The sequence below is a fragment of the Ranitomeya imitator genome, chromosome 2 (genome assembly GCF_032444005.1).
Source record: "Ranitomeya imitator isolate aRanImi1 chromosome 2, aRanImi1.pri, whole genome shotgun sequence".
Classification (NCBI taxonomy): domain Eukaryota; kingdom Metazoa; phylum Chordata; class Amphibia; order Anura; family Dendrobatidae; genus Ranitomeya; species Ranitomeya imitator.
Window position 1 is genome coordinate 312,501,728 of NC_091283.1, and position 12,788 is coordinate 312,514,515.

Below are 12,788 nucleotides of genomic sequence, written 5' to 3' on the forward strand. Positions count from 1 at the left end.
CAATCTTATCAGGCATACCATGCAATCGGAAAACGTGCTTAATGAACAACACCGCCAAGGCCCGTGCTGAAGGTAACCGAGGAAGCGGCACCAAATGCACCATCTTAAAGAAATGGTCGGTGACAACCCAAATAATGGAGCAGCCACGCGACTTGGGTAAGCCCACCACAAAGTCCATCCCGACCATCTCCCAGGGCCTGTCTGCCACCGGTAGAGGGTAAAGCAACCCAGCAGGCCATTGCCGAGGAGACCGATTCTGGGCGCAGGAAACACGCCTGAATATAGTCCCTGACATCTCGGGCCATATGCGGCCACCAGTATGTTCTCGCCAAAAGCTCAGATGTCCTCTTGGTCCCAAAATGCCCACCCACTCTGGAGGAGTGAGCCCAAGAGAGAACCTCCGGTCGCAAGTTAGCTGGCACGAAAGTCTTGCCCGGGGGCACAAACTCTAGCGAAACCGGAGCTACAGTTCTCAGGCTCTCAGAAGGGACAATAAGCCGAGGCTCCTCCTCCTCCTCAGATGACACTACGGAGCGGGAGAGAGCGTCGGCACGAACGTTCTTCTCCCCGGAGAGAAAATGGAGAGTAAAATGGAACCGGGAGAAGAACAGGGACCATCTAGCCTGGCGAGAATTCAGCCGCTGGGCCGTTTGTGGATATACCAAGTTCTTGTGGTCAGTGAAGACTTGGAAGGGAAAGCGAGCTCCCTCCAAGAGATGTCTCCACTCTGAAAAAGCCAACTTCATGGCTAGCAACTCTCTGTCCCCGATGGAATAATTCCTCTCCGCTGGTGTGAAGGTCTTGGAGAAGAAGAAGCAAGGATGCTTCCGACCTTGAGCATCCTTTTGGAAAAGGACTGCTCCAGCACCAACAGATGAGGCATCCACCTCCAAGATAAATGGTTTATCAACATCGGGGCGATGTAGGATGGGAGCGCTAGCGAAATGAGACTTGATCGAGAGAAAGGCTTTGGAGACCTCCTCTGACCACAACTTGGGATTTGCTCCCTTTTTGGTGAGGGCAACCAAGGGAGCTACCAAAGTTGAGAAGTGTGGAATGAACTGGCGATAGTAATTAATGAACCCCATAAAGCGCTGCACCGCTTTAAGAGAATGGGGTTCCTGCCAGTCCATTACAGCCTGTAGCTTGGCAGGATCCATAGCCAAACCCTGGGCAGAGATGATCTAACCAAGGAATGGCAAGGACTCCTGCTCAAACACAAACTTCTCCAACTTGGCGTAGAGGGAGTTTGCCCGTAAGAGGTCGAAGACTTTGCGAACATCTCTCCGATGGGAGTCAATATCTGGAGAGAAGATGAGAATATCATCCAGATAGACTACGACCGAGGTGGTGAGCATATCCCGGAAGATGTTGTTCACAAAGTCTTGGAAAACGGCTGGGGCATTACAGAGCCCGAAGGGCATCACCAGATATTCATAGTGCCCATCCCTGGTGTTAAAAGCCGTCTTCCATTCATCCCCCTCACGGATGCGAATCAGGTTGTAAGCACCCCGCAGATCTAACTTTGTAAATACCCTCGCTCCCCGTAGCCTATCAAACAGCTCAGATATCAGGGGTAATGGGTATTTGTTCTTAACGGTGATGGCGTTAAGACCCCTGTAGTCTATGCATGGACGTAAGTCTCCAGTCTTCTTCTGTACGAAGAAGAACCCAGCCCCTGCCGGTGACATTGACTTCCTAATGAATCCTCTTGCCAGATTCTCTTGGATATACTGAGACATTGCCTCCATCTCCGGGAGAGATAATGGATAGACTCGACCCCGGAGAGGCTCAGCACCAGGCAAGAGGTCAATAGGACAGTCATAGGGGCGGTGAGGCGGAAGGGTCTCCGCAGCTCTTTTGGAGAACACGTCTGCATAGGGCCAATAGTGCTTGGGGAGAGAGGAAAGATCTGCGGGTACCTGTGTAGTAGCAACCTGAACGCACTCCCTCTGACATCTACCCTCGCAGGATTTACTCCATCCCAAAATTCTTCCAGAGGACCACTCAATATGAGGAGAATGGTAGCGAAGCCATGGTATCCCCAACAGGACCTCATCAATTCCCTCAGGAATGACTAATAGGGAGATTATCTCCTGATGTAATGGAGACACAGAAAGCGTGAAAGGAATGGTTTGGTGGGTAATCTGTGAGGGTAGTGTTGACCCATTTACCACTCGAACGGTTACTGGCTTGGCGAGCATCACCAAGGGTATTGCGTGACGCTGGGCAAAAGCGGAAGACATAAAGTTACCCTCTGCCCCAGAATCCACGCATAGCTCGACCATAAGAGTGGATGGGCCTATGGTAATTGTCCCCTTGAAGGACAACTTTGAGGCAAACGTCGCCGTGTCTAGTGTACCTCCTCCAACTGCCACTAGACGCTGACGTTTCCCCGACCGCTGAGGACCCTTGGAGGCAAGATATCCTGACTGCTGGCAAACATGACGGACCTTATGTGCACGGGCGGACAGAGATTTGGATCCCGCTCGTGTCACCTCTAAGGCCTCATGTGATTTGGATGCCTGGATTGGAGATTCCAAAGGTTTGGCAAAGGTGGGAGCCAGCCGAAACCTCTGCCTACACTGGGCTCGCTCTAACCTTCGCTCGTTAAAACGGAGGTCAATACGAGTAGAGACAGTTATTAATTCCTCCAGTGTGGCAGGAATCTCCCTAGTGGCCAGAACATCCTTAACGTGATCAGCCAGGCTCCTCCAAAATATGGGGATAAGGGCCTTATCCGACCACTCCGGCTCGGAAGCTAAAGTACGGAAGCGGACGGAAAAATGGCTGACCAAGGACTCACCCTGAGTTAAAGCCAGTAGTTGGAGCGCTGTGTCATGGGTGACTTGAGGTCCTAAAAAGACCTTTTTCAGAATGCTCAAGAACAACGGAGCACTCTGCACCACATGATCACCACGCTCCCACAGCGGCGTAGCCCACTCCAACGCCCTGTCCGACAAGAGAGAGACAATAAATCCCACCTTAGCCCGCTCTGTAGGAAAACGTGCAGCCAGGAGCTCGAGATGGATAGAGCACTGACTCACGAATCCCCTACAAGTTTTGCAATCTCCAGAAAATTTTTCTGGCAACGGGAGGCGGGATAATGTCGGAACAGGGGTGGCAGTGGACAAGGTTGCTGCAGCCACGCTAGCAGCCTGTACAGCAACTGCGGTAACAACCACAGCTGAGGTTGAGCTCTCGAGAGCCGTCAACCTACCCTCCAGCTGCTGGATATACCGCAAAGATTGCTGAATGTCCGCCATTTACTAGCCAGACCTTGGCGCTAGTATTATGTTAATGACTGGCGGAACGCACCAAGTATAGATGATATGAAACTAGGTGCGTTCGCAGTCCGAGGTCCACCGTGCAGGTAAAAACCCTGCTGCTAGTAAGACGGATTATATGGCGGTACTATAAGTATACACGCATGGGTTAACTTCACCCTGCGTGAAGGAAGCGATCCTGTTGAGTCACAGGACCGCGGTACCGCACGTAGAGCGCGAGCAAGAAGTCAGCGAACACAACCCCAACACAGGATTGAAGTCCGATTAGACCACTTGCTGGCACAACACCGCAACTGGGTGTGTAAGGAAACTATTAAAATAGTATATAAAGGCACGAGAGTGCCTGCAGTGCCGCACTGACGGACGCCACTAACCACCCAGGCTTGGGTAAGGAAAGCGCAGAGGAAGCGCACGGCGCCATACAGGCGGTCACAGCAACTAGACGCTGTTATGTGTGTAACGTGCTGTTGGATAAGTCGGGCGCTAGATAGCAAACATACACCTTCCGCGAACAGTCATCCAATAGGGAGGGTATTTTAAAGAGCGACTTTCACTCACAACACACACACATATTATCAAGACAATACTAGCGCATGGCCGTGCGGTCATGCGCAGTTTATATAGTTGCAGCACAGGAAGCTGCTACCGAAGTTTTGCCCTTTCAGGACCTTCCTGGAGGACCAATGGAATGTGCTGCAGTACCTGAGCATGTGACCCTTGATCTCCAACGGGAGATCTTGTCCTGGGCATGCTCAGTGTGTGAAAATAAGGACTTAGTCCCAGAGAAGCCTGCTCGCCGCAGATCAGTGCAGGGTACAACAGGAGAGCCAGAAAAGGCAGTAGTAACCTTCTGCACAGAATCAGTCCCAGCAAGACGCTGGGAGCGACGCCTCCGCTGAGCAGACCCCACTGCGGCCGATGCAGAATGGGATACCGCAGCAGACACGGATCGAGATTCCTCCTGTGCAGCAGAGGAAACTCGACTCCTAACACCCTCCTGCTCCGGTGTTGGTTGAGGGGGAGTTGGAGTATGTGGTGGAGAAGATTTTGGATTCTCGTGTTTCGAGACGGAAACTCCAGTACTTGGTCAAGTGGAAGGGTTATGGTCAGGAGGATAATTCCTGGGTTTTTGCCTCTGATGTTCATGCGGCCGATCTGGTTCGTGCCTTTCATTTGGCTCATCCTGGTCGGCCTGGGGGCTCTCGTGAGGGTTCGGTGACCCCTCCTCAAGGGGGGGGGTACTGTTGTGGATTCTGTTTTCGGGCTCCCTCCTGTGGTCATGAATGGTACTTCGGCTGGTTCTGTCCATGAACTTTCTCTGATGCCTGTGGGTGTTTCTGAGTTTCCTTCCACAGGTGACGAGGCTAATTCGTTAGTGGGCTGCTCTATTTAACTCCACTTGGATCCTTGTCCGATGCCAGCTGTCAATGTTGTAGCATTGGTCTAGTTCGCTCCTGGATCTTCCTGGTTACCTGTTTTCTCCAGCAGAAGCTAAGTTTTGCTTTGCTTTTTTCTTGTTTGCTATTTTTTCTGTCCAGCATGCTTATGTGAATTTTGCCTTGCTTGCTGGAAGCTCTGGGACGCAGAGGGGCGCCTCCGCTCCGTTAGTCGGTGCGGATGGTATTTTTCCCTGCACTCTCTGTGTGGCTTTTTAGGGTTTTGTGCTGACTGCAAAGTGACCTTTCTTATCTTCTGTCTGTTTAGTAAGTCGGGCCTCTCTTTGCTAAATCTATTTCATCTCTGTGTTTGTGATTTCATCTTACTCACAGTCAATATATGTGGGGGGCTGCCTTTTCCTTTGGGGAATTTTCTCTGAGGCAAGATAGGCTTATTTTTCCTATCTCTAGGGCTAACTAGTTCTGAGGCTGTGACGAGGCGCCTAGGTCTTGATAGGAGCGCTCCACGGCTATTTCTAGTGTACGTGATAGGATTAGGGATTGCGGTCAGCAGAGGTTCCACTTCCCAGAGCTTGTCCTGTATTAAAGTGCTATCAGGTCTTTTCTGGTGCTCAAACTACCAGGTCCACTATTTGTTCTAACCACCAGATCATAACACGTGTCTACACTGAGACCAGATGGCTTCAGGAGTGCATGCAGCTAAATGGAAAAGATGGGGATAAAAAACCTATCTATATACATACTCACATATGTTGAGGGATAGTAACATTACAAATATAAAGTAAGCAGCCAGGAGTATTACCTAACGGTGATAGCAGCAACCCGACGCGCGTTTCGCGTGTGGCTTCGTCCGGGGATGAGTGCATACTAAGTGTGCATCGCCAAATGCTTAAATAGTAGGGGTTTAAACAGGATTGGTAGCAGTTCAATGACGGCGCTTCCGTGAGCGCTCCTGTATGCTGCCGCTGCTGATCGGCGTCACGTGACGCCTGACCACTCCCCCGCCCGACGTGTCAGAGCGGGGGGTAGACCAGGTGCCAGCTGAGCTGCGTCTCCACAGCGACCACAGAGCCAGGGAGCCCGCGCAAGCGCACACTGCGCTAGGGATAATGAGAGGCACAGATGTCAGCCGAGATATGTCCCTAAGGTAGAAACGAGCCCGCACAAGCGCAGATCGCGCTGAAAGTGAATGCTATCTATGCAAGCTACATATGGCCATAAGAAAGACTGTGACAAGGACAGAAAACTAAATTATGAAAGAAGGAGCAGCCTTCCAGTGAAATTAAAATAAAATATAGGTGTCAATGCGCTACTATAAGTGTAAATTAGTGAATGCATGAAAAGTACAAAAAACGATGTTCCACATTATATAGGTGCAAGAGAGTGAATTATAATGATTACAGCGTAGTTGTAAAAGACTTGTTGGAGTGTTAAAGGGAAGACTCATGAATATATAATGGCTATACCATATCAATAGTATCAAAAAAATGCATATATAATAAATATTTATAAAAAATATTTATACATAAAGTGACCGTGCAATCTACATAATAACCACAAAAAATATGATAAAAATATACAGGAAATACACGATGAGTGTCCATATAAATATCCAATGAAGAATTCATCCTTCTTGATGAAGCAATCTTAGCTTTGTTATTTTTTGTAGAGATAGCCATGTTAAAGTGAGGTGGAAGTGTTCATAACGGCATCAGCCCTCATAAAGATGGATAAATTGATCGCCATTAGACCAGTACTTCATAATGTAAACGAACTAACTAGAGAAATAAAAACAAGAGTTAAAAATAGATACTAAATAAGCATAAAAAGCATACCTAAAACAAATGAAAAAGAAAACATTAAAAATTACCAAAGTTTTTACAAAAAAGAGGCAAAACTGAGAACTTCGTTTAAACCTGACGGTTGAATGGAACCCACCCTAAAGATCCACTGGGCCTCTAACTGCGCTAATTTTTTCTTCCAGTTACCTCCCCGAATATCAACGTAAACCTTATCGATACCAATAACAGATAGAAGCGTAGCATCACAATCATGAAATTTCCTAAAATGCCTAGGAATAGGCTTAAGGAGTGAGAGGTCATCTACTTTTGAGGCATTCAAGATGTCTCGATAGTGCTCCCTTGCTCTGATTTTGAGTGGCCTAGAGGTGAGTCCCACATACGATTTGGGGCAAGTACAGGTTGCTAAATATACTACCCCAGTTGTTCACAGCTGTTTTCTTCCTAAAAACATCCGTTTCCAGGGTTTTTCCCACTGTTCCTGAAATTTGAATATCCAAGAAGTCGATGGTAGTTTGACTGTACTTTACGGTTAATCTAATATTCAAATTGTTATCATTCAAAATTTTGACAAATTCAAGGAGGTCCCGCTCTGAACCCTGCCAGATGAACAAAATGTCATCAATATAGCGGGTCCAGAACAGGACCCCCTCGATGTACGCCACCAGTTTTTGTGAAAAAAAGGACCTTCCCACATACCCAAAAACAAGTTTGCGTATGAAGACGCAAAAGCTGCACCCATAGCGGTGCCCTGCTTTTGGAGATAGATAGTCTCCTTAAAAATGAAAAAGTTGTGCTCCAGGGCAAAAGTTAACAAAATGAGGAGAAATTCAACAAAATCAGGGTCGTGCTCGGTCATTGTCAAGAATGTCCTAACTGCCTGAATTCCATCTTGATGGTAAATAGATGTATACAATGACTCAACATCCATAGAGACGAGCCACATGTCCTCATCCCATGGTATCCCCTCGATTTTTCTCAGGACATCACTGGTGTCTTTAGCATAAGATGGAAGGTCAAATACCAGTGGCTTAAGATGAAAATCCAAGAATTTAGAAATAGTCTCACACAGGTTGCCATTGCCTGAGACTATAGGCCGCCCGGGTGGAATGTTAGGATTTTTGTGAATTTTTGGGGTAAAATAGATACAGGCCATTCTTGGATGCTGAGGGATGAGGTGATTTTGCAGTTCCTTAGAGATGAGGCCGTTATAAAATGCTTCATCCAGAATATTTTGCAGTTCTTGCTGGAATTTGGATGTAGGATTGAATGTTATTCTTTTGTAACAGGTCTCATCTCGTAACTGTCTGAAGGCCTCCCTTTCGTACATATGAATTGGCCACACTACAACATTCCCTCCTTTGTCAGCAGGTTTAATTAACACCCCCTTAAGATTTTTAAGTTCCTTCAAAGCTGCCCTATGAATCACCGAAAGATTGTGTCTGATAGTAGATGTTTCAATTTTTTCAAATTCTCTTGTGACTAATTTGACAAACATCTCTATGTCAGGGTAAAGATGTAAAGGGGGAAACTTTTTAGGAATGGGAGGAGAAAATTTCAAGTTACCTGCATCCACTCCATGGTCTGTTTGCTGCTCGCCCTCCAATTCTTCAGAAGGAGGAATTACACTCCTAGGAGATTTGGGAAAAATAATGGAGGTGCTTCGACCTCTAAATTACAGGTGATCAATCTTTCCAACTATGAACTTACGAAAGCGCAACAGGAAGTGCTTAGTCTAGGTCTATCTTTCTCACCTACTTCATCCTTCAATTCCTTTTTAGCTATAAAGGATCTACAACTGTTCGCCCGCAAACTGGTCCTCAGAAAACTGCATGATAGGCCCACTGGGGAGGACTGGACGGACCCAGACCTACAAACTATAGCCATTTTGGAAGAATTGGAGGGCCAGCAGCAAACAGACCATGGAGTGGATGCAGGTAACTTGAAATTTTCTCCTCCCATTCCTAAAAAGTTTCCCCCTTTAAATCTTTACCCTGACATAGAGATGTTTGTCAAATTAGTCACAAGAGAATTTGAAAAAATTGAAACATCTACTATCAGACACAATCTTTCGGGGGTTCATAGGGCAAAAAAATCTTAAGGGGGTGTTAATTAACCCCTTCATGACCCAGCCTATTTTGACCTTAAAGACCTTGCCGTTTTTTGCAATTCTGACCAGTGTCCCTTCATGAGGTAATAACTCAGGAACGCTTCAATGGATCCTAGCGGTTCTGAGATTGTTTTTTCGTGACATATTGGGCTTCATGTTAGTGGTAAATTTAGGTCAATAAATTCTGTGTTTATTTGTGATAAAAACGGAAATTTGGCGAAAATTTTGAAAATTTCGCAATTTTCACATTTTGAATTTTTATTCTGTTAAACCAGAGAGTTATGTGACACAAAATAGTTAATAAATAACATTTCCCACACGTCTACTTTACATCAGCACAATTTTGGAAACAAAATTTTTTTTTGCTAGGAAGTTATAAGGGTTAAAATTTGACCAGCGATTTCTCATTTTTACAACGAAATTTACAAAACCATTTTTTTTAGGGACCACCTCACATTTGAAGTCAGTTTGAGGGGTCTATATGGCTGAAAATACCCAAAAGTGACACCATTCTAAAAACTGCACCCCTCAAGGTGCACAAAACCACATTCAAGAAGTTTATTAACCCTTCAGGTGCTTCACAGCAGCAGAAGCAACATGGAAGGAAAAAATGAACATTTAACTTTTTAGTCACAAAAATGATTTTTCAGCAACAATTTTTTTATTTTTCCAATGGTAAAAGGAGAAACTGAACCACGTACGTTGTTGTCCAATTTGTCCTGAGTACGCTGATACCTCATATGTGGGGGTAAACCACTGTTTGGGCGCACGGCAGGGCTTGGAAGGGAAGGAGCGCCATTTGACTTTTTGAATGAAAAATTGGCTGCACTCTTTAGCGGACACCATGTCACATTTGGAGAGCCCCCGTGTGCCTAAAAATTGGAGCTCCCCCACAAGTGACCCCATTTTGGAAACTACACGCCCCAAGGAACTTATCTAGATGCATAGTGAGCCCTTTAAACCCCCAGGTGCTTCACAAATTGATCTGTAAAAATGAAAAAGTACTTTTTTTTCACAAAAAAATTCTTTTAGCCTCAATTTTTTCATTTTCACATGGACAACAGGATAAAATGGATCCTAAAATTTGTTTGGCAATTTCTCCTGAGTACACCGATACTTCACATGTGGGGGTAAACCACTGTTTGGGCACATGGTAAGGCTCGGAAGGGAAGGAGCGCCATTTGACTTTTTGAATGAAAAATTATCTCCATCGTTAGCGGACACCATGTCGCGTTTGGAGAGACCCTGTGTGCCTAAACATTGGAGCTCCCCCACAACTGACCACATTTTGGAAACTAGACCCCCCAAGGAACTTATTTAGATGCCTAGTGAGCACTTTAAACCCTCAGGTGCTTCACAAATTGATCCGTAAAAATGAAAAAGTACTTTTTTTTCACAAAAAATTTATTTTCGCCTCAATTTTTTCATTTTCACATGGGCAATAGGATAAAATGGATCCTAAAATTTGTTGAGCAATTTCTCCCGAGTACGCCGATACCTCATATGTGGGGGTAAACCACTGTTTGGGCACACGGCAGGGCTCGGAAGGGAAGGCGCGCCTTTTAACTTTTTGAATGGAAAATTAGCTCCAATTGTTAGCGGACACCATGTCGCATTTGGAGAGCCCCTGTGTGCCGATGTAATGGAGCTCCCCCACAAGTGACCCCATTTTGGAAACTAGACCCCCCAAGGAACTTATCTAGATGCATACTGAGCACTTTAAACCCCCAGGTGCTTCACAGAAGTTTATAATGCAGAGCCATGAAAATAAAAAATAATTTTTCTTTTCTCAAAAATGATTTTTTAGCCTGGAATTTCCTATTTTGCCAATGGTAATAGGAGAAATTGGACCACAATTGTTGTTGTCCAGTTTGTCCTGAGTATGCAGATACCCCATATGTGGGGGTAAACCACTGTTTGGGCGCACGGCAGGGCTCAGAAGGGAAGGCACGCCATTTGGCTTTTTAAATGGAAAATTATCTCCAATCATTAGCGGACACCATGTCGCGTTTGGAGAGCCCCTGTGTGCCTAAACATTGGAGATCCCCCACAAATTACCCCATTTTGGAAACTAGACCCCCAAAGGAACTAATCTAGATGTGTAGTGAGCACTTTGAACCCTCAAGTGCTTCACAGAAGTTTATAACGCAGAGCCATGAAAATAAAAAAAAAAAAATATTTTCTCAAAAATGAATTTTAGCCCGCAATTTTTTATTTTCCCAAGGGTAACAGGAGAAATTTGACCCCAAAAGTTGTTGTCCAGTTTCTCCTGAGTACGCTGATACCCCATATGTGGGGGTAAACCACTGTTTAGGCACATGCTGGGGCTCGGAAGTGAAGTAGTGACGTTTTGAAATGCAGACTTTGATGGAATGCTCTGTGGGCGTCACGTTGCGTTTGCAGAGCCCCTGATGTGGCTAAACAGTAGAAACCCCCCACAAGTGACCCCATTTTGGAAACTAGACCCCGAAAGGAACTTATCTAGATGTGAGGTGAGCACTTTGAACCCCCAAGTGCTTCACAGAAGTTCATAACACAGAGCAGTGAAAATAATAAATACGTTTTCTTTCCTCAAAAATAATTTTTTAGCCCAGAATTTTTTATTTTCCCAAGGGTTACAGAAGAAATTGGACCACAAAAGTTGTTGTCCAGTTTCTCCTGAGTACGCTGATACCCCATGTGTGGGGGTAAACCACTGTTTGGGCACACGTGGGGGCTCAGAAGGGAAGTAGTGACTTTTGAAATGCAGACTTTGATGGAATGGTCTGCGGGCGTCACATTGCGTTTGCAGAGCCCCTGGTGTGCCTAAACAGTAGAAACCCCCCACAAGTGACCCCATTTTGGAAACTAGACCCCCAAAGGAACTTATCTAGATGTGTGGTGAGCACTTTCAACCCCCAAGTGCTTTACAGAAGTTTATAACGCAGAGCCGTGAAAATAATAAATACGTTTTCTTTCCTCAAAAATAATTTTTTAGCCCAGAATTTTTTATTTTCCCAAGGGTTACAGGAGAAATTGGACCACAAAAGTTGTTGTCCAGTTTCTCCTGAGTACGCTGATGCCCCATGTGTGGGGGTAAACCACTGTTTGGGCACACGTGGGGGCTCAGAAGGGAAGTAGTGACTTTTGAAATGCAGACTTTGATGGAATGGTCTGCGGGCGTCACGTTGCGTTTGCAGAGCCCCTGGTGTGCCTAAACAGTAGAAACCCCCCACAAGTGACCCCATTTTGGAAACTAGACCCCCCAAGGAACTTATCTAGATATGTGGTGAGCACTTTGAACCCCCAAGTGCTTCACAGACGTTTACAACGCAGAGCCGTGAAAATAAAAAATCATTTTTCTTTCCTCAAAAATGATGTTTTAGCAAGCAATTTTTTATTTTCTCAAGGGTAACAGGAGAAATTGGACCCCAGTAATTGTTGCGCAGTTTGTCCTGAGTATGCTGGTACCCCATATGTGGGGGTAAACCACTGTTTGGGCACACGTCGGGGTTCGGAAGTGAGGGAGCACCATTTGAATTTTTGAATACAAGATTGGCTGGAATCAATGGTGGCGCCATGTTGCGTTTGGAGACCCCCTGAAGTGCCTAAACAGTGGAAACCCCTCAATTCTACCTCCAACACACCCCTAACCCTTATCCCAACTGTAGCCGTAACCCTAATCACAACCCTAACCCCAACACACCTCTAACCACAACCCTAACCCCAACACACCCCTAACCCTAACCACAACCCTAATTCCAACCCAACTCTAAGGCTATGTGCCAACGTTGCGGATTCGTATGAGATTTTTCAGCATCATTTTTGAAAAATCCGCGGGTAAAAGGCACTGCGTTTTACCTGTGGATTTACCGTGGATTTCCAGTGTTTTTTGTGCGGATTTCACCTGTGGATTCCTATTGAGGAACAGGTGTAAAACGCTGCGGAATCCGCACAAAGAATTGGCATGCTGCGGAAAATACAACGCAGCGTTCCCGCGCGGTATTTTCTGCACCATGGGCACAGCGGATTTGGTTTTCCATATGTTTACATGGTACTGTAAACCTGATGGAACACTGCTGCGGATCCGCAGCGGCCAATCCGCACCGTGTGCACATAGCCTAATTCTAAAGGTATGTGCACACGCTGCGGAAAACGCTGCGGATCCGCAGCAGTTTCCCATGAGTTTACAGTTCAATGTGAACCTATGGGAACC